The sequence below is a fragment of the Peromyscus californicus genome, unplaced genomic scaffold (assembly GCF_007827085.1).
Source record: "Peromyscus californicus insignis strain IS unplaced genomic scaffold, ASM782708v3 Scaffold_4__1_contigs__length_199733344, whole genome shotgun sequence".
NCBI classification, from domain to species: domain Eukaryota; kingdom Metazoa; phylum Chordata; class Mammalia; order Rodentia; family Cricetidae; genus Peromyscus; species Peromyscus californicus.
The window spans coordinates 157906614-157927092 of NW_026294562.1; the positions used below are offsets into that span (position 1 = coordinate 157906614).

At 47.6% G+C, this 20479-nt stretch overlaps 1 long non-coding RNA gene and 1 pseudogene across 1 annotated transcript in view; both read right to left on the bottom strand.

Annotated features, from left to right (window-relative positions):
- Positions 1–20479, bottom strand: part of LOC128095685 (uncharacterized) — a 125277-nt gene that overhangs the window by 10192 nt on the left and 94606 nt on the right. The window lies entirely within an intron of this gene.
- On the bottom strand, positions 7667–8379 carry LOC128095683 (40S ribosomal protein S9-like; annotated as a pseudogene).

Consider the following 20479-nt stretch of genomic DNA (forward strand, 5'->3'; position numbering starts at 1 on the left):
TGGATTCAGTGAGGCAGGTCAGCCAGCAAGACACAGAAATCTGCCTGTCCCCACTTCATCTGTGCTGGGATTACACATGTGTGCCACCATCCCCAGCTTCTTACGTCAGTTCAGGGACTCAAACTCAGTTCCCCATGCTTGTATGGCAAGTACTTTACTGCCCAGAGTCTCCACTGTCCCATCTATTATATTTCTGGGTTGTAATTGAAAGTTATTTGGGTGTATGGAGGAAAGAGCATGTGGGGACAATCCCCTCTGCTGAAGAAATGTGATGGGCTCACCTATGTCCTGAAGATCCTTGAAACACGTCAGCTTTGGCCTGACCCTGAATATTCAGTTGCTCACGCCAGGAGTACCCTTCTTTCCGACCTCTGAGGGGTGGGACTCTCTCGGGCCCATCTGTCACTCTCAGAGGGCCATATTTTCAGTGTACCAGCTTCTCCATTTAGGCCTTGCCTCCCTTGCTTATTGCTCATGCCTTGAGACCAGTGTGGAGGCCCCAGAAAGAAGGGAAGTGTCCCCTGGCTTTCCTGCTTCCATTGAGCACAGCAACTGGCAAACACAATGTCTGTATGAGGTGCCTGAGCAACCAACTGTGAATTCAGAAGCTCTTGTCACACACAGGTAAGAGAGGGGGCTGGTCCAACACATGCTGGGTCCTGAGGCTGAAACCAGGATGAATAAGAACACTAGAGCCAGCAGGAAGGGCAAGGGGGCGTTCAGGGAATTTCAAGTGGACAGGGTCTGGAGGGCATTGTTGTGACATAGGAAAACCAGCAGGGACTCTGAAGCTGTCATCCAAGCCCCAGGCAGATAGATGGTTAAGGGATTTTAAAGTATTTGAGTTTATTTGAGGTGGTCAGGCAGTGACATGGGACCTGATGCATCCTCTAGAAATGTCGCCATGGCTGCCACAGAGAGACGAAGACCTGAGTGTCTCAGTTGGCCTGGAAGGGGGAATGGTGAGAGCCTGTGTTCTTTGATGTTCAGGAAAGCACAAGGCAGAGATGAAGCAAGGCTAACTTCCCCCCACATCCAGCTAAAACCCTGACAACTAGACTTGCCGAGAAAGGGAAGAGCTAGGACCAGCAGACCAAGGGGGTGGGGGGGCCCCAGGCCTTCTCGACAGTGCACAGTCAGCAGGGCCAGGCCTGAGAGCTTGTGAGAACAAGGTGGCGGGACACTGGTGGCTCGGGTCAGGAGGCTCCAATCCGAGAAGTTAGGCTGAAGGAGGCACTGCCAGAGACACACAGAAGTTAACTTGGCTTGCATTTGCGTTTCTCTTCACTCACAAGAGGAGACTAACTCAGATGCTGAAAAACAAGGTGAGAGCCACCGATTCTTGATTTCAAAGGAGGTTGGCAAAGGAGCTACTGAAAGCCAAGCCAGCCCCATTGAGTCCTCAGAACCTAACAGCTACCCTGGGACACACACCACTCAGGAACTGGGAGATGCTCCAGGGACCCCCTCTTACCCCTCCCCACAGGGATGGCCAGCACTTGTCGCCCTGTCCCCAACAATGCTGCTAATGTAGGCAGTCTCTCAGGATAGGGAGCAAGGGGCAAACTTTGGATCTTTACATGCCACAATGAAGAAAATCAATTCCAGGGCCCCGGGGAGGGAGGGACTACAGCAGAAGTCAGCGGCCACCACCAGTAGCCGCACTGAGACTAGGATGGGGTGGGGGGCACAGCTCCAAGTGAAGGAAGCATGCTCTGAGGCCCGCAGCAAACCACTCTCCCCAAGAATAATGTGTAGGTATAAGCAGGGCCATACTAGTGTGTAGGTGTGTGGAGTTTGAGCAGAGCCACACTAGTGTGTAAGTGTGTGGGGTGTGAGCAGGGCCACACTAGTGTGTAGATGTCTAGGGTGTGAGCAGAGCCACACTAGTGTGTAGGTGTGTGGGGTGTGAGCCAGGCCATACAAAGGAAGAGGTTCTTTGTGCTTCCTAACCACGGTAGAAGTCCAAATCCTGCCTCCTACCACTGGAACAAGGCATCTACTTTAGCCACAGAGATCTGACTCATGGCCAGTGTTAGAGGAGCCACCGGCAATTTTAACATTGCTGTTACAGTGGGAATGGGTTGTAAACAATAGCCAGTTCACCTGGGTGGATGAGACCCTCCTCCCGCAACCTGGACTCCAACCCTTGGTGCTTAACATCAGCTTCCTCTGCACTCCCATACAAGAATGCTAGGTCAGAACTTTGGGTCTGACTTCCAGATCCTTCGTGGGGAGGGTAGACGACTCCAGCTCTACCCCAGAGCCTTGCATCTCTCTGCAGCCATAGTCCTGACAGGGACCTTGCTTATGCTGCACCACGAGGCATTTGGAGCCCACTCTTCCAGCCAAGTGGTACAAGGAGGGGTGAGCAGACAGGATTTGGAGATCAAAGAGAAAGATCCTTCACAGGTGTGTAGAACCTACCACCATCCAGATGTTAGGGCATATTCAAACCCTTCTTTGTGACAGGGAGATCATTTCTGCTTTGTTTGATGATATTCAAACTTGGAGAAGTCCATGGAATAGAACATAGTAGTCCCAACAGATGCTGATTTCGATACGAAATGTCCCCTGAGGTTTATATTTTGATGTTCAGCCCCAACTGGTGACAGTCATGTGAATGAAGCTGATTGGCCATGCCTGCTCCACCATGATGGACTGAAATTCTATGAACCATAAGTAACAAAGAAATGTTCCTTAAGTAGTGTTTTTAGGGTGTTTTTTGTTTTTATTTTGTTGTTGTTGTTGTTGTTGTTGTTGTTGTTGTTGTTGTTGTTTTTAACAGCATTGAAGAGGTAAGTAACACACAGCCATACTTGGAGGTCACAAGAGGTAGTGATGCTCCCAGAATGAGAAGATCCCATGAGGAAGTAGCCATGCAGACAGGAAGGCACAGTGTGTGGGAGGGGCTGTACCCAGGGAGGGCTGTGGAGCAGAAGCCAGCTCCCCACAAAGCCACCGCCCGGAGGCCACACCCTAACACTCTCCACAGTCTGAGGAGAATTAAAATGAAATTAAAAACTGCTGGAATGGTACCACCAGAACAATCCGTAAAAGAATGAATAGTTAGACTCCATCAGAATTAAAAACGTCTGCTCGACAAGGGACAACGTTCAGCAAATTAAAAGACAAGCCACAGCTTGTAAGAAAATATTTGCAAGTCACATATTTGAGGAAGGACTTGAATCCAGATTGTTATAAAGAATTCTCAAAACCCAGCAATGAGAAAATAAACAACCTAATAAAAAGTCAACAAAACTTTTAACAGATGCTTAGCTAGCATGGACAGATATCAAAGGAGCATATATAAGGAGTGTGTAATATTGTTAGATGTTAAGGCAAATTAAAGTCACAGTGAGATGCCACTGTATCCCTATTCCATTAGCTAAAGTACAATAAAACACATAATACCAAGAGAGGATAAGAAGCAACTGGAATTTGCATACATTGTTGCTTCAAGATAGTAAAGCTGTTTTGGGATACTTACTGCAGTGTCTGGGTAGTGCTGCCTTCATGGACTCCTGAAGTAGCTTTCTGTTTGACCGCTGCAGTGCTGGAAAATGAAAACTGATGTTCTCTTGGAAACCCTGAGTCCAGATATTTTGTAATAAATTGATGCATAACTACCATAAAATGCAAACAAACTGAGTGTTTTTCAAGGAGCCAATGAAAAAACAAACTGTAAAGCATCTATACCATGGAGTACTAGTCAGCAATGAAAAAGAACAAAGTACTAATAGACACTATATGGGCTTATAGACAAATACGTTGTGCTAAATGAAAACCATCACATGCTAAACTAAATACCAAGTCCAGGTTGGCAAAGCCACATGACCAGGAAATACCAGCAATTATCAAGAGGAAAGGCTGTGGGAAGGGCTTGATGACAAAGGACTTTAAGAGCATTTGGGGTTGGTGGATCCACACAATGTCTTAATTAAAATGGTAATTAGATGAGGGTTCATGTTTGTCTAAATCTGTAGTACTGTGTACTGAAATGGGGACTTTTAATACATAGGAATTTAAAAATTAATTCGTTTGAAGAGGTTTCTTATTGATTGGTTGTTTGGTCTTAATTGTTGGGGGTTGGGGAGTCAAGACAGTTTTACTATGCAGCCCAGGCCGGTCTCAAACCAACAGGCATTTTAAACTACTGTCTCAAAGTGAGTTTACACTCAGTTCGACGCAATGAAATATGTTTTGTCAGTTCTCTAGCGCCGTGAAGGAACACCTGGGGAACACTGAGAGGACAGGCTTGTTCGGGTTCACGGTTTCTGAGGTTTCAAACCATGGTCACTCAGCCCATTGTTTCTGGATCTTGTAGTGAGGCTGAACATTGTGCAGCGGGTAAAACAGAGCTGTCCCCACCCCATGGCAGACAGAATCAGAAGGGAGGGGCGGGGTCTAAACATTCACTCAGACTCCTAATTGATCAAAGTGCAGAGAGTGTCAGCCCTTCCCGAAGGCCTGGGGACCATCATGGAAGAGGGGATGGAAATGTAAGGGCCAGGGGTTAGGAAGGACCTGAGTAAAACAGGGACCAGGCACGTGACAACTGCGCACATGGACTCACAGCAGCTGTGGTCGGGTGCACAGTGTCAACCAGGTTGGCTTCCTGCGGTGGGGAGGAGAAGGTCTCGGGAGCTCCCACCCGTAACTTATGAGCTGTTAACAGCTTATGACTTCCGAGCAAGGGAGAGCGGGAAGTCAGTTTTCTTTAAGGCTCTGCCGCTGGTAGGCTGGCCGTGCTCCAGTGGACGACCCCACACCCCCGAGCATTTAGGCAGCACAAATCAAACTCTGTGGGTTATAAAAATAAATAAATAAATCATTTAAAAGAGGATACTTAGTTGGAAGGGGAGGAATGGAGTGGATTTGGGAGGAGTTGGAGGAGAATCAGAAGTAAATAGGACCGAATGTGTTGTGTGCATGTATGACATTCTCAAAGAGTAAAAGTGCTTTATTTTTACAGTAAAAAAATATTTTAACATATGTATACACAGCTGAATTTCATTCCAGCACTCGGGAGGCAGAGACGGGCAGATCTCTGTAAGTTCAAGTCCAGCCTGGTCTACAGAGCAAGTTCTAGGACAGCCAAGGCTACACAGAGAAACCCTGTCTCAAATAACAACAACAAATCCTTCAAGAACACACTTCCAGTGAGCTGCTTCCTCCACTTAGGCTTCGTCTCCTAGTCTCTGGCCACCTCTCAATACCCTGTAGGCAATGAATCCATCATGGATTAATCCACCAGTGAGGGCAGAGCCCTCATGATCCAGTCACATCCCAAAGACCCAAAGCCTTGAGCATGTTTGCTCTGGAGAGAGAGATTTCTGATGCAAACCATGACAGAGGGAGATCTTATCAATTTCATTTAACAGATGTGGAGAAGCCTCTGCCTGGTCCTCCTGGTCCAGAAGGTTCTAGAAGACAGAATAGCCTAGCACTTCTGTCTTCCAGAGATATCTCCAGAGCAAAGTAGACCCAGTTAGAGTCTTGGGCCTTTGTGGAACAGGCGATATTTAAGGAGGGCATGGGGGGTGTAGATTCAGTGTGTGCACTGTGAGTAGGCAAGAGGGCAAGAGTATACACACACACACAGACACGGTGATGCCAAAGCAGGGAGGGATGGTGGGCATGTGGAGGGAGGGCAGACCACACAGGATGGGGGGGAACTCATTGAGGGTCTGGTTGGCACAGTCCTGTGACTCCTGTGGGGACTTGTATGGGAGCCAGATGGGACATAAATAAGTATCAACATGAAGCCCCCTTTAAATCAAATGGAACAGGGCGTGGAGAAGGCTTCCTCCCCAAACAAGGCAATTAGCCCATCACAAGGAAAGCAGCCACAGGAGGTCACCATGACCCCATCAGCTGACATTTATGGAGTGCCTACCCCTTGCCAGGCACTGTTGCCTGGGCCGCATACAGAGGGACCTATTTCATCCACCCATGGCATTTTTATGATTCCCATTTGCAAGTAAGAAAATCGAGGCCGTACAGTGACAAACTAACACGTTCAGTCACATCTATACAGGAAAGAATCAGGGTTCAAATTTGGGCACCCATCTCTGGGCACTCCTCTTGGCTGGATGCTGAGATGGTGTTCAGTCTGGGTGATCACAACAACATAGAGAGCAGTAGGCTTATTTTTCCAGCCGTCTTTTTCTGTATTCATGTGTCAGTGTTAACACAGGCACGCACATGCACACACATACACACATATGCACGTGCACACACACACACACACACACACACACACAGACACACACACACACACCAGCTTTTCAGCCTCTCTCAAGTCCCATTTCACACTTCCACAGCTCCATTGAGCACACGTGCAGGCACACACACAAGGATGAAGACCCAGGGGTAGTTGCTCAGCCCTCATGGAAGTTGATGGAAACAGAGTCAAATGACAGGAAAGAATTACAAGACACTCATTCTTAAGAATAATATGTCTTTTCCAAAAGAGGCTAGGGTGTACAAGCAGGAGTGAGAGCCAAATGACGTCTGAACCATACAGCCAATAAATTAATTTCATGTGGGAGGAAAAAGAAAGCTGGATTGGCCCAGGGTTATTAAAGATCCCGTCAGAATAGAGATCTCATTGTGACACAGACCTCTCTGGTGGGGTCTCATCGGCTGAAGCTGTTTTAGATTCCAGCTTCCCCAGAGTCCCCTGTGCCTAACAAAGAGTCCACGTCAAATGCAGAAAAGATGGACCTGTCTAGACATCCCATTGCATCTAAAAAATAAAATTAAATAAAAAACCCCACACGCCCTTCTTGTCAGCCCTGAGAAGTGGGGCCTGCCCTGGCTTCCCTGCCAGGCTGCTGGCAGCTAGCAGAGCTGTGGGAGGGAGGGCAAACACAGCCGCTCTGACTTGGGAAAAGCTTCCAGGGATTTTGTAGGGATTATTAATGAGCTTCTAGAAGATTCTGAGGTCTGCTAGTGAAAATTAAAGGGGGAAGTTTTTGTGGTGGGGCCAGTGATCCCCTGAGAGGTGGGGAGATACACCAACAAGCCGTGGGTAAGACACAAGCTAACCTACTCAAAATTGGTGGTCCTTCAGTAGGGCTGAGCTCAAAGCTCTCTTTGGCATGGCCAGGAAACAAGGTTCAGGCATAGCCTGGAAGCCCAGAGAGGAGATGGAGGTCTAGTTAATCTCATTAATAGCAGCAGGAGTCATCCAGCATGGGAGTGTTTATTCAACAGCTATTCTGAGCAGAGCTCTAAGAGCTAGCATTCTCTGGGTGCAGAAACCAGACATGGCATGCAGGGACACACGCGACCCTGCTCACCTCTCCACCTTTGTCCATAGTTTCCTTATAGGCAACAGAACTTGGGGGTTCATCGGCCTTTGGGATTCAACCTAGGGCCGTTCTGCTTCCTGCTCCCTCTTTCCCTCCTCTTTCCCTTCTCCCACTCCAAAGCTTTTGCTCCAGCCTTTGTTTACCTGAATGTTCTCACATCTTCCTCATGAGACCACCTCAGCCACCTCTACTAACACCCTTTCTTTCCCATCCCATGAGTGCACACTATTCCCTCTGTGTATTTCCTTCACATAATGTATCAAGGTCATTGTCTTGATTCTTTTGTGTTGCTGTGATAAAATCCCTAAGTCCAGATAACTTACAAAACAAAGAGGTTTCTTTTTTTTTTTTAAGTGTTAATTCTGCTTTATTAGTCAACCGGAAAACTAGACAATCCTCCAGTCTAGGGAGGCATTAACTTAATCCTCTTCTTCATCATCACCCCCTCCAGCACCACCCTGGCCCTTCTTGGCATTCTTCCTCTTCACTCGGCCTGGGCGGCCACCACCACAAGGAGAACGGAGGGAGAAATCAATGTGCTTCTTGGAGTCCAGACGAACAATGAAGGATGGAATGTTCACCACCTGCTTGCGGACCCTGATATGACGCTGGCAGATGAGCACACGGGCATGGTGAATAGATTTAGCCAGACCCAGTTTAAAGACCTGGGTCTGCAGCCGCCTCTCCAAGAAGTCCTCAATCTCCAGGCCCAGGATGTAATCCAGCTTCATCTTGCCCTCATCCGGCACCCCAATGCGGACAAGTCGCCTCAGCAGAGCATTGCCTTCAAAAAGACGCCACAGGTCCTTTTCGTCCAGTGTCAGCAGCTCCTGGGCGGCCTTGCGGATCTTAGCCAGGGTAAATCTGACCCTCCACACCTCACGTTTGTTCCGGAGCCCATACTCTCCGATCAGCTTTAGTAGGAACTAAAAGGAGGTCGAGACGCGATTTCTCGAAGGGTCTCCATGGGGTCACATAGGTTTTTCGACAAACCCAACTTCTGACAACCGGCATGTTGGCTTCTCTAGGCCCGCCGTGCCTACGAACTCACGCCCGTGACAAAGAGCCACAAAGAGGTTTCTTCAGCTCACAATTCTGACTACTGAAAGTTCCAAAGAGCATATAATACCAGCATCTGAAATCAGGCCTCCAGGCTGCGTCACAGTATGGTTGAGAGGCAGAAAGTTGTCATGAATAGAAAAGGTCAAAATGTGGTGTGTCCACACTTTATAACAACCTGCTCTAGAGAGACAAAATTAACCCATTGCTAAGAGTGGCGCCTTCATGACCCACGTAGTAAAGATCCAACCACATCAACACCTCCACATTGGAAATCAAGCTTCCAGCATGGGAACCTAAGCCATAGCAATCGTGTTCACTTGTTTTTACTAAATTTACTAATTTCCAAGCTAGATTGTTGGCAGTCTGGGGCAGAGACCTAACCTGCCTTGTAAGCCTGGAATGTTAAGCATTGACCAGGTGCCTTCAACTGTAAAGGAGAAAAGAACGTCGTGAGATGGTCCTTGAGGCAGGGGGGCCTAACCTAAATAAGCAGATGAGAAAGTGCCTCGCAAAGGGATGTTTAGGCCTAAGTTTTGTATGGTATAATTCCTGTGGAGGTAAAAATCAATATCTACCCCCTACCACCACCGAAATACAAAACCTATAACAGATAAAAGTATGGATACCACTGAAGTCCAACTTGGTTACCCAATGAGTTTTGTTGGAGTCACTTACAGGAGCAAAAATGACTCAAGGATGGTTTCATCACCAATGCCCACCCAGCATGGATGACAGCTCACAAAGGCTAGGGACCTTCAGCACAGTGCACATCCTACAGGAAGCTCAGCAGGCTGGAGAGTGTCCTTTCCAGGTAGCTCAGGTGGTCTGAGAATATCTCCCAGAAGTCTTTACTACTTATATATGCTTTGGAAAAAAGGGATCTAGTGAATGTGGTCAGTTTCAGGGACTTCCTGAAGCCTTTGATTTGTTTCCTTTCTTCAGGATGGAGTGTCCCCTTAGGGTATCTCCTTTGTTTCACCTCTCCGTAAATATCTTGACTGTTAACGAGCTTCTCTCAGTGACAACACCACTCATGAGGATAATGGGGCTCACCAGACCAGGGAAGAAGCACTACCCAAGGCTCCCAGATAGGTACAGTTCTTGCACCGCAGGAACTGAAGAGCAGGGACAGGGCTGGTGTCTGCCAGCTTTCTGTTCCTACAACAAATAACCAAGATGACCAACTTACAAAGAGAAAAGGTCAGACTGGGAGATGGCTCAGCAAAGAAAGTCCCTGTGATGCAAGGGTGAGGGCCGGAGTTCAAATCCCCAGAACCCCCAGCGTGGGGGAAGCAAAGACCCAGGGAACGATACCAGCTGAGGTTCAGGTTCAACTGAGGAAGACACCTGATGCCAACTTCCTTTGGGCCTCCACACGCACACACACATAGGTATACGTGTTCCCACACCCATGGGACCCACAGTGTAGAGCCCCAAATACAAAGCATAACAAAGGGAGTATGCAACACAGCAAAAACTGTCCCGCTCGTGGCCAAAAAGCCTCTTCTAATGGCCTGAGACCTCTTAATGGTCCCACAATCCCCAGCGCCAAGTTAAGGAGCAATCCTTTAACACACAAGCCTTTGAGGGGTTTTTAACTGTAGCAGAGGTAAGGTGTAGACAAAACAATGTGGCTGGAGAGGAAGGCAGGGTGTGCTACCGAGTTTTAACTCTAACCTTGATGTGACGTTAAGGGGTCTGAAAAGAATAAAGCCAATAAACACACATTCTGATGTGTATTTTTAGAGGTTGTTCTGGTTACTGGGGAGAGAGCAGGTCATAACAGGACAGAGTAGAAGCCGAGAGACAAGAAAGGAGCAAAACATCTTCCAGATTGGAGACAACAGAGTGTAGGAACAGTGGGGTGAGGGTGAGGCTGATAGAGGTTAGAACAGGGTATATCCTGAGGCAACTCCTGAAGGCTGTGAGAGCATAATTCAGGTTGACAATTGTGCCATGGTTTGGATCTGTCCCTTGAAAAGCTTGGTACCCAGGGTAGCAGTTTGGAAGGGCTTCGGGACCTTTAAGAGGTGTGTCTTATCAGAAGTGTTAGGTGACGAAGGGCACACCCTTGAAGGGACTGTCGGATCCCACCTCTCTGTGTTGATATGCCTCTTGGCTCTAGAAGGAAGCCATTTGCTCTAACACGAGCTCCTTAACATTGGCATCTGCAGGTCTAGACAACAGAGCCGCTCAGTCTTGACCTTGAACCTCTAAAACCATCACCAAATAAATCTTTCTTTTAATAGTTAACCACCTGGGATATTTTGTCACAGTGCTGTGAAGTTAATGCAAGCGGCAGCTTGGGATTATTTTAGTGACTTGATTATTCAGTAGATCACTTGGGGCTAGAAAGCTGGCTCTGCCGTTGGCACACACAGCTCTTCTGGAGGACCCAGGTTCTGACGCCCACATCAAGACATTCACAAGTCACGTCACTGATAAAGTTCTGACATTCAGGATAGATAAAGAACTCTTGCAACTTGGCAACACGAAAACACGAAGAACGAGATTTCAAATGGACAAAGGCTTTTCAATAGGTATTTCTCCAAAAGAGACCAAGGACACATCAGATGGCTGGTCATCAGAGACATTCGAGCAGCATCACTTCACACCCACTGGGACCGCCGTGATTTGAAGCATTCTTGTTAACCAATAAGCTTTGGTGAAGATGTAGACAAACTGGGAGTCTTGGACATTGCCAGTGGGAACATGAAATTGGGCTTTCACACTGAAAAAAGTTGAATCTATAACTACCTTGTGACCCAGCAATTTCACCTCTAGGTACACATCATGTGTCTAATTATAGAGGCACTATCCTGGGTTCTATAGGAAAGCAGGCTAAGCAAGCCAGGGGAGCAAGCCAGTAAGCAGCACCCCTCCATGGTCTCTGCATCAGCTCCTGCCTCCAGGTTCCTGCCTTGAGTTCTTGCCCTGACTTCCCAGGATGATAGACTACAAATTATAAGCTGAAATAAACCCTTTCCTCCCCAATTTACTTTTGCTCATGATGTTTTATCACAATAGAAACCTCAACTAAAAATACTGTGTAGGAAGGAAGACACACACACACACACACACACACACACACACACACACACACACACGCACACACGCACACACACACACATTCACACACACCTGATAACAGTTTGTCTGCTCTGCATTAACTTTCAGTCTAGATAACATCCAAATGACTGTCTCAGGACAGATGTAAGACTCTATGGCCGTGGTGTGTGGGAAGCCAGCCCCTGCTCCAGAGGGGAGATCATAAGGAGAAAAGCACCAGCTCCAGAAATCCCAGAGACAAGACTGACCACCTGACCAGAGGGGCTAAACTTGAAATGGCTGACTGCCTGTGTTTCCCTTCCCTGTATATTTAGCCTGCTGGCTAAAGAAGAGATGGAAGACGGGAGGGTGAACATCCACTGTCTCCTCAGATGGCAGCTCTCACGATAAAACATGACTTAAAGAGTTGACTTCTGCTCTCAGCCATGTGACCACCGGGACAGACTTAGAAAGTATCTAAAGAGACAGAGCCCAGGTAGGCAGTTTCCAGGGCAGAGGAAGGGAGATTGGGGCAGCTGCTTCATAGACCTGGGGGTTTATGTTGAAATACAGATGTGTCTTGAGACAGTTAGAGGGGTAGTCGTATAAGATAATGAATCGCCAGGCGGTGGTGATGCATACCTTTATTCCCATCACTCGGGAGGTAAAGGCAGGCCATCTCTGAGTTCAAGACCAGCCTGGTCTACAGAGTGAGTTCCAGGACATCCAGGGCTACACAGAGAAACCCTGTCTCAAAAAAAACCAACAACAACAAAAAGTAATATTATATTATAAATCTCCCTTTTTAGTTATTATTTTTATGCATGGGGGTGTTTTGCCTACAATGTATGTCTGTGACACCATGTGTGTTCTTGGTGCCCATGGAGGCAGAAGAGAGCATCGGATCCCCTGGAGGGACAGATGGTTGTGCACCACTATGTGGGTATCAAGAATCAAACCTGAGTTCTGTAGACAAGCAGCCAGTGCTCTTAACCACAGAGTCATCTCTCTAGCCCCATAAACCTTCTCTTTAAGAAGAATCCTGACCATATTTTAGGAATGAGTAACGGAGTTCTCTATATGGGTGCCACATTCTGGGGTGAGGAACACTGGGGGAAATAGGTTTTAAGGGAAGATAAGTAATTTAATTTCTGTCTGTGCTGCACTGAGATGCCCTGAAGTCTAAAGAAGGTTCCAGAAGGGAGGCTACATCTGGGAATCCAGATCTCAGGTCAGAGGTCCTATCTGGAGATAAAGGATATACAAGTATGTGTGTATAAGAATATTGTAAAAAAAAAAATTTATGAATGTGAGTGTATGGGACAGTGATGCAGAAGTGGGCCCGACAGGAAGACCCAGAGCAAGGCCAACATCTGGGCACTAAACAGAAGCTGAGCTGCAACGAGGCTGCCAATGACAGAAGGAGGAAAGGAAGTCAGAGGAGGGGAAGGTGGGGGTGTCACGGCAGAGGGGAGACAAGAGAGATTGGTTGTGTGGGCCAAAATAAGGAGGGGGAGAAAGAGAAGACTAATAAAGAAATGGAGGAGTAATGAGAAAGTGGGGGGAAGAAGGGGAGGAGGAGGAGAGGGAGAGGAGAGGGACTGACGGTCGCTGCAGCTTTAAGAGAGCCCATGGCTTTCCAGGAAAAGGAGCAGAAGCAGCCTCTGTCAGTTGGAGTTGGGCAGGAGCAAAGATGTAAAGGGCACTTGCAGGCAAGTCTCCAGCAAACACTGACCCATTTAAGAGGATAAAAAATAAGGGAAGTATTGTAGGGGGAGATCAACAATGATGCTTCTAAAAGACAGGAGTTTGCAGAGCCCAGTTAGAACTCTGAACTATGCAGTCAAGGAGAAATGGGAAAGGCCAGAGGCTAAGAGAGGCCTAGAGGGGAGGGCTGGACAGTCTTGAAAAGCTGAAAGGAGATGGGTAGGGACACCAGGAAGGGAGAAGATGGGAGGGAGGAAGATGAGCATGCTGGTGACCCATGGATTCTCTCCTAGGTGGCAGACAGAAGGTAAGCTGTGTGTGTGGCCCAGGGTAGCCAAGGCAGTTGGAGGAAGGCAGACCAGACCTGAGATGGTATTGAAGAGCATGGGCAAGCAGGCTGTGAGGAAGACACAGCAAAAGACTGACAGCCTCCAGTTTCGAAGGCCATTTGTGGGGTACGTCTGTACCCCAGCATTCCAGCAGCCAGCATGAATGGGGACCTTCAGACTACAGCACTAACCCTGAGCACTGGAGGAGGTAGGATTTGCCATCCGGTTCACTCTGCCCATGGAGAGGCCTGGGCAGAGAGACGAGGAGCATCCCTCAGGGTCACACAGCTCCTGCATGCTGCAGAGCAGATCTGAATCCCATCCACCAGACTCTGCCTCTGCTTATGGCCTCCATAAACATCAGAAAACAAGAGGTTTCCTTGCATGGTCACTTGGCTCCATAGCTTACAGGCTCTTGGGTGCTGAGGGAGAGCATCATGCTGAGGAGCGTGAGGGATGGCAGAGAGACTCACCTCGTGGTGGCCAGGAACCACAGTGATAGTAAGGAAGGACCCTTTGGTTGGGGAGGTACCTCTATCAATAAAGTGCTTGCCATGCACATATGAGAACCTGAGATCTCTCCTCAGCATCCACACAGAAAGGTCCAGGCACAGTCGCTCATGCCTATAATTCCAGCATTGGGTCTGCAGAGAGAAAAGGATCCCCAACCTCGTTGTCCAGACACTCAGGACAAATCAGTGAGCTCCACATTCAGTGGGAGACCTTGTCTTAAAAAGGTCAGAAGGGCTGGAGAGATGGCTCAGCAGTTAAGCACATGCATTGCTCTTGCAGAGGACCCAAGTTCAGTTCCCAGCACCCACAGCTGGGAAGGCAGCTGACAATCACCTGTAACTGCAGCTCCAGGGTCAATGCCCTCTTCTGGCTTCCACAGGTACCTTCACTCCTAAGTACATACCCATCCAGGTATATACATACACGTAATTAAAAATAGCAAAATACATCCTCAAGAAAAATCAATAAAGTGGAGCATGATTAAGGAAGGCCCCCTACTTTCACCTCTGGCTTCACCATCTACACACACACACACACACACACACACACACACACACACACACACACACACACACAAAATACACTCTTTGAAGCCCTGCCCCAGTGACCCATTTCCAACCAGACCCCACCTCTTACTAGTCCACTCAGATCTTAATTCATCAGGGTGTCCAGCCTTAGGTGAGACCAGAGCCCTTGTGAAATAATCACAAATTTCAAAAAAAAAATTTTTTGAAAATCACATTTCAAAAGACTCATCAACTGATCATGAAGACCAGCACACGAGCCTTCTGGAAATATTTTCATATTTAGAGCATAACAGAGTCCCTGGAAGGTGATGCCTGGTGAGGCTCTGACCGACTGAGCGGCCATCTCAAAGGAGACACACCTGTGAGATGCAATCTCTGTGTAATAACTTCCTCACTGTTGAGACCAAATGCCCAACAGGAAACAATATAAACAAGGAAGGGGTTCTCTGGGTCCAGTTTGAGGGGGTACAGACCATAATAGCACCAAGGGTGTGCCAGAGTTCCCAGCATCAGGAGCATGTCTCCGTGAACTAGGAAGTAGAGAGCTTAGGCCAGATATAGGTTGAAGATATAAGCACAAAGACCCACCCACCCCTCAGCATCCCACACTCTGCAGCTAATCCCCACCTCCCAAAACAGCACAACTGACCGGGGCCAAGTGTACAAACACCTGAGCCTATGGAAGACACCCACACCCTCTAGTTGGGTGCTTCTGACACTTGGCAGACACCAGGAGTGGGGACTTCTGGGGATGGAACCCACCTGACCAGCCCCTCGGGAAATGCATTTCCACACTGCCCTCCTCTCCTGTAGTCCAGTTCACTTCCTAAGCAACACCAGTCTTTCCTCTGCCTGCCCATCCCTCCACCCAGCACACTTGTACGGTCTACACTCATCCCTCACACCTCCACGGGAGCCATGGGGCATGAATCATTTCTCTCCGTCAAGGTTATATTTCCTTGTTTTAAAAAGAGCACCTATTCTTCTTCTTATTCTGAGGAGGGAAAAAAGGTGCCTCTTTTTGGGGGCTTCGGAGGTGGCAGGATTTTTCAATATATTCATGCAAACGAGATATTTCATCTCATGGATTTTATCCCAGTTCTGTCTATGCACATTTTAAATAAATTAAGATGAAATAAATCCATTTTATTATATTACCCGGTGCCATCTCCATGAAATAATGCCCATATTTGTATTTCCTAAGGAATGTTGACGTGGCTAAAAATGTTGCAGCAGCTGTAATCTTTAAGGATTGTGCTGCCAAGAAAAAAATAAATCTAGGCCTTTGTTTGGAACCTAGAGTGGCACCACCTTTGATTGAAATGGTCTAAAATATCCGTCCCCCAAACATGGGTGAGGCAGTAAAGTATACAGAATTGATCACCACTGGCTCAGACACGAGCATGGCGTGACTTCCCTTGTTTCAGAACATCTGTCCTCCTCCTCCTCCTCCTCCTCCTCCCATAAACCATCCGACAGAAAGAAATTGCCCAGGTTCTCTTTGTTAGGGGAGGAAGGAAACTTTATAGAGGTGAGCCCCAGAGTGCCCTGGACTGTCCAGCCGAGCTCTCAGAGCTGTCCCCGTCCCTGAGTGGCAGCCAGAGACTCCTCCAAACCCTAGCCTCTCCACCTTCCAACTCTCCTGATGGAAGGAAGAGTGTAGGTGGTGACGGGTGTCTTGATCCTGCAGCGTCCTATTCTCCCAGGAGAATCAGACAGAAAAAAACACGGATGGCAACCCAGAGGACTAACCTACACAGAGCCCTGGTCACGGAAGCCTGGTGGCAGCGGGGAGCCAAGGGTGGCAGAACCAAGATGTGCCCCTTTCATCAGGGTGCGTATTAGCCATTTTTACCTTTGCTGTCACCGTAGACCTGACAGAACCGACCTGAGGAACGAGGGACTCACTTTGACTCACAGTTTCAGAGCGTCCTGTCCGTCACGATGGGAGGGTGGGGCTGAGAGGCTCACATCACAGGGGATCACAAACGGGAAGGAAATTCTGCTGGCTTTCCTCTCTTTCCCTTTGCAGTCTGTACACATGGCGTGACCTTCCCCAATCCACCCCTCCCCCACAAACACTGCCACAAGTGTGTCTCAATCTAATAAGTATTTCTAAATACAATCAAATTGACACTAGATATTACCTATTACAAGATGAAAACTAGAATATCTCTCTCTGTGTCTCTCTCTCTGTCTATCTCTCTGTCTCTCTGTCTCTCTCTGTCTCTCTGTCTCTCTGTTTCTCTTTCTCTCTCTCTCTCTCTCTCTCTCTCTCTCACACACACACACACACACACACACACACACACACACACACACACACACATACACACACACACACCATACTGCCTGGTGGTCCAAGCTATCAACAGCTAAAGCCAAATCCCTCAACTAAGGCTGTGATTTGCACAGAACTGGCAGCGTACTGTAGCGGTAAGGACCAGTTCTGACTAAGCCCTGATCATCCGACCACCACCCACATCCTCTTCCTGCCACGCACCACAAGCCCTCACTTTCTACCTTGTGTTATACCCAACATACACAGGAGAGCGGGACAGACTATTTCAGTCACTTTCATCCTGGTCCTTTCTAGATGGTCTCTTGGAGCATGGTTAGCAGTGGTAACAGTTGCTGCCCCTGTGCTCAAAGGACAGGCGTGATTTGTCAGTACTCTTTTTTTTTTTTAATTTAACTTAATTTTACATATCAGCCATGGATTCCCCTGTCCTCCCTCCTCCCACCCACCCACCCCCACCCTCTCCCCAGCCCACCCCCCCATTCCCATCTCCTCCAGGGCAAGGATTCCCCTGGGGATTCAGCTCAGCCTGGTAGATTCAGTCGAGGCAGGTCCAGTTCCCTCCTCCCTTCACCCAGGCTGAGCAAAGGGTTCCCTGCATAGGCCCCAGGCTCCAAACTAGTGGAAACACATGAGCTATAAACCAATAGCTGAGGAGCCCCAACTGGATCAGACCCTCTAAATAAGTGAGACAATTGATTAGCTTGAACTGTTTGGGAGACCCCCAGGCAGTGGGACCGGGACCTGTCCTTCGTGCATGACATGTCAGTACTCTTGTGAGACATGAGCCCTAAGGCGAGAGCACCAGTCTCAGTGTACCTGAGGAACGAGGCTGGCCTTCTTTGTGGCTGTGTTTACAGAGAGATTCACAGGCTCCAGAGAAATGGCATATCCCCTCAGAAAAGCCTGCTACGTGACCTAACAAGAGTTTACCACAAATAAGCAACCATCCACACTCCCCTCTAGATCAGCCCATTTTCAGAATGAGCAACTTCTCCCACCTACCAGAGGCGCCAGCAGCTGGGAAGACATGTCTAGCCTTACAGAAAAGAGCTCCATTTTACAGGTAAAATTTGGACCAGGCACTGATAGAAGCTGGTTCTAGAATCTTCTCTGAGCATTCTCAAATATCCCAATGAGATGGGCAGCCCAGCCTCCACTAAACATCAGGAGGCCTGGACTTCCTTCTCTATGCTTTCGTCAGGATCAGCTACCAGAAGACTCGGTGGGGCTTGGTGGCAATTCTACAGCCCTCTCTCTCATCTTACGCAGCCAAGTGATATTCTGGGCCGGCTCCTCCCCCTCTACAGCTATTAGTGTCAATTAGGTTGAGCCTGACAGGCCACCTTTGACGGAATGCCGGAGCAGCAAAGACATAAACAACGCCAGAGCCTTTGGAGTTGATATATGGTTGCATTTAATAAACATTTGTTTGCATATTTTTTATCATGCTAATGAATATAATTACTTTAATTTATGTCATCAAGCTATGATTCTGTTCTGATCTATACGTCACTTAAATGTGTAGCGTTAGCATTTTGCACACACTGGCAATTTGAAGGAGAAGATTCACCCTCCTCGGAGACCTTGGAAGAACATTGCACCCTCTCAGAAGCTGGACCCAGCTTTACAACTGGGAAGAGGCAGTTTTTCACCCACAGGGTGGGTATCACAGCCACAACTTAGAGAATTTCTTCTTTTTAAGTGATCTCCACAAGAGGAGGCCAAGGCGGAGTGTTCAGCACACAGCCATGAAAACCAAGAGTTTCCATCGTATTAATGGTTTTCACTGTATTTAATGCCCTGTTCATTTTTAAATTTTTTGAGAGAAGAAATAGTACAGAAAGAGATTAGACTAAGATGGTGAATTCAACTTCTTTCAACACCCAAGACCTAAGGATCTTGGGGTCCAAGATGGAGGACGTATGCAATATTGTCTAGACCACAGAGGCCTAGGTGAACAGCAGTCAATACCCAGTCAGGACTGGGCAGTCACGTGAGAAAATCATGTAAGGACACATACTTCAAGAAGCACTGTCATCATTAAACACGTAGCTGTCCCCACGCATCCCTCTAAATTGACATGACATGCAAGAAGGGTTATCCCTGGACAGCAAACGGTAGAGAAAATGTCGTCGATAGAGAGAAGAGGGGCAGGGCGCCAGCTCGGCAGGTAAAAGTGTTGTTGCCTACACAACACATAGTAAAGAGATGTGAAGGGAGAAGACACAGAAGGAACCACAGAAAAAGTCGCAAAGGACAATCGTGCATGCCAAGTGAGCAGGAGTATCTGTGCACTGCAGGCTGAAGAGCTAGGATTCCAGAAGCCAGCATGTGCCTTTAACCACTTCCTTCCCGTGGCCAGCGTGTCAAGCGACAGTGTGGATAGCCCTCTGGAGAGATCATTCTCGTGAGTACACCCTGGAGAGACAAGGAGGACCCACTCAACATGATTTTACCCTCACCTTCTCCAGTACATGGGAGCAAGCTTCGGGAAAACACTACAAACTGAGGTAGGAACTAGGCCCAAGACTCCCCTGCAAAGACACTGTATATACCCCAGTGTAGAAACAACTCACCCATGTGGGAACAAGTGGAAATCCAAAGGGGAAATGAGCCCAGGTTAGTTCTCTGCTTTAAAAAAGAAAATAAGATCTGGGGAGATGGCTCAGTGGTTTGCCACACAAGCATGACAGTTTTAATTCAGATCTTAGCTCCTGCATGAAAAGCCGTGCACAGCAGCACACATCTGGAACCCTAGCCCTGGGCTGTGGAGGTCGGCAGATTCCTGGAGCTTGCTGGCCAGTCAGTGAGCGCAAAGTTAAGTGAGAGACCTTGACTTAAAATAAAAAAAAAAAAAAAGGAGATGGAGCATGTGGCCAGCACCTTTAATCCCTGCACTCGGAGGCAGAGGAACTCTGTGAGTTCAAGGCCAGCCTGGTCTACAGAGCAATTCCTCAGCCATCACTACCCAGAGACATCTTATCTCAAAAAAAAAAAAAAAAGTTTAAAAATAGTGTGGAGAGTGACAGGAGAATGTGTGATGGATAGACTCCGGCCTCCATGCACAAACATGTACAAATGCAGACACATACACACACAAAGTCCTCAAAATAAAGCTCAATCTGAGACTTAAGCGTAAAAGGTAAAACTATATATTTTTTAGAAAGGAAATCTTTAGGACCTGCTGCTATACAAGATATTCTGTAATCTGACACCCAAAGCAAGATCATAAAAAGGGAAAATTGATAAAACATACTATATCAAAACTTTTAATATTACTCCTCAAAGAATGTGTATTGTGGCTGACTATGTAAGACGTTGAAATGCTGTGAAAGCTCACTTTGAAGTCCAGGCAGGGTAGTGGTACAGGCCTTCCATACAGCACTGGTGAGGCTGAGGGAAGACTGAGCCACATAAGAGGACCTTATCTCAAAATAGAACAAAACTGCACTCACCCAACAGAGTGCTAATGTCCAGCATAAAGAGAGAGCTCTCAAAACACATCAGCAAAATATAAATGATCAAACTGGAAACCGGGTAAAAGGCAGAGGCATTTATTTCACTGCAGAGAATGTACAAATGTCAATAGAGCCGGCATCCATAGCCAAAGGGAGATGTAAATTAGGACCCTGACACATAATGAAACTCTCCACGCAATGATCAGAATGCCCA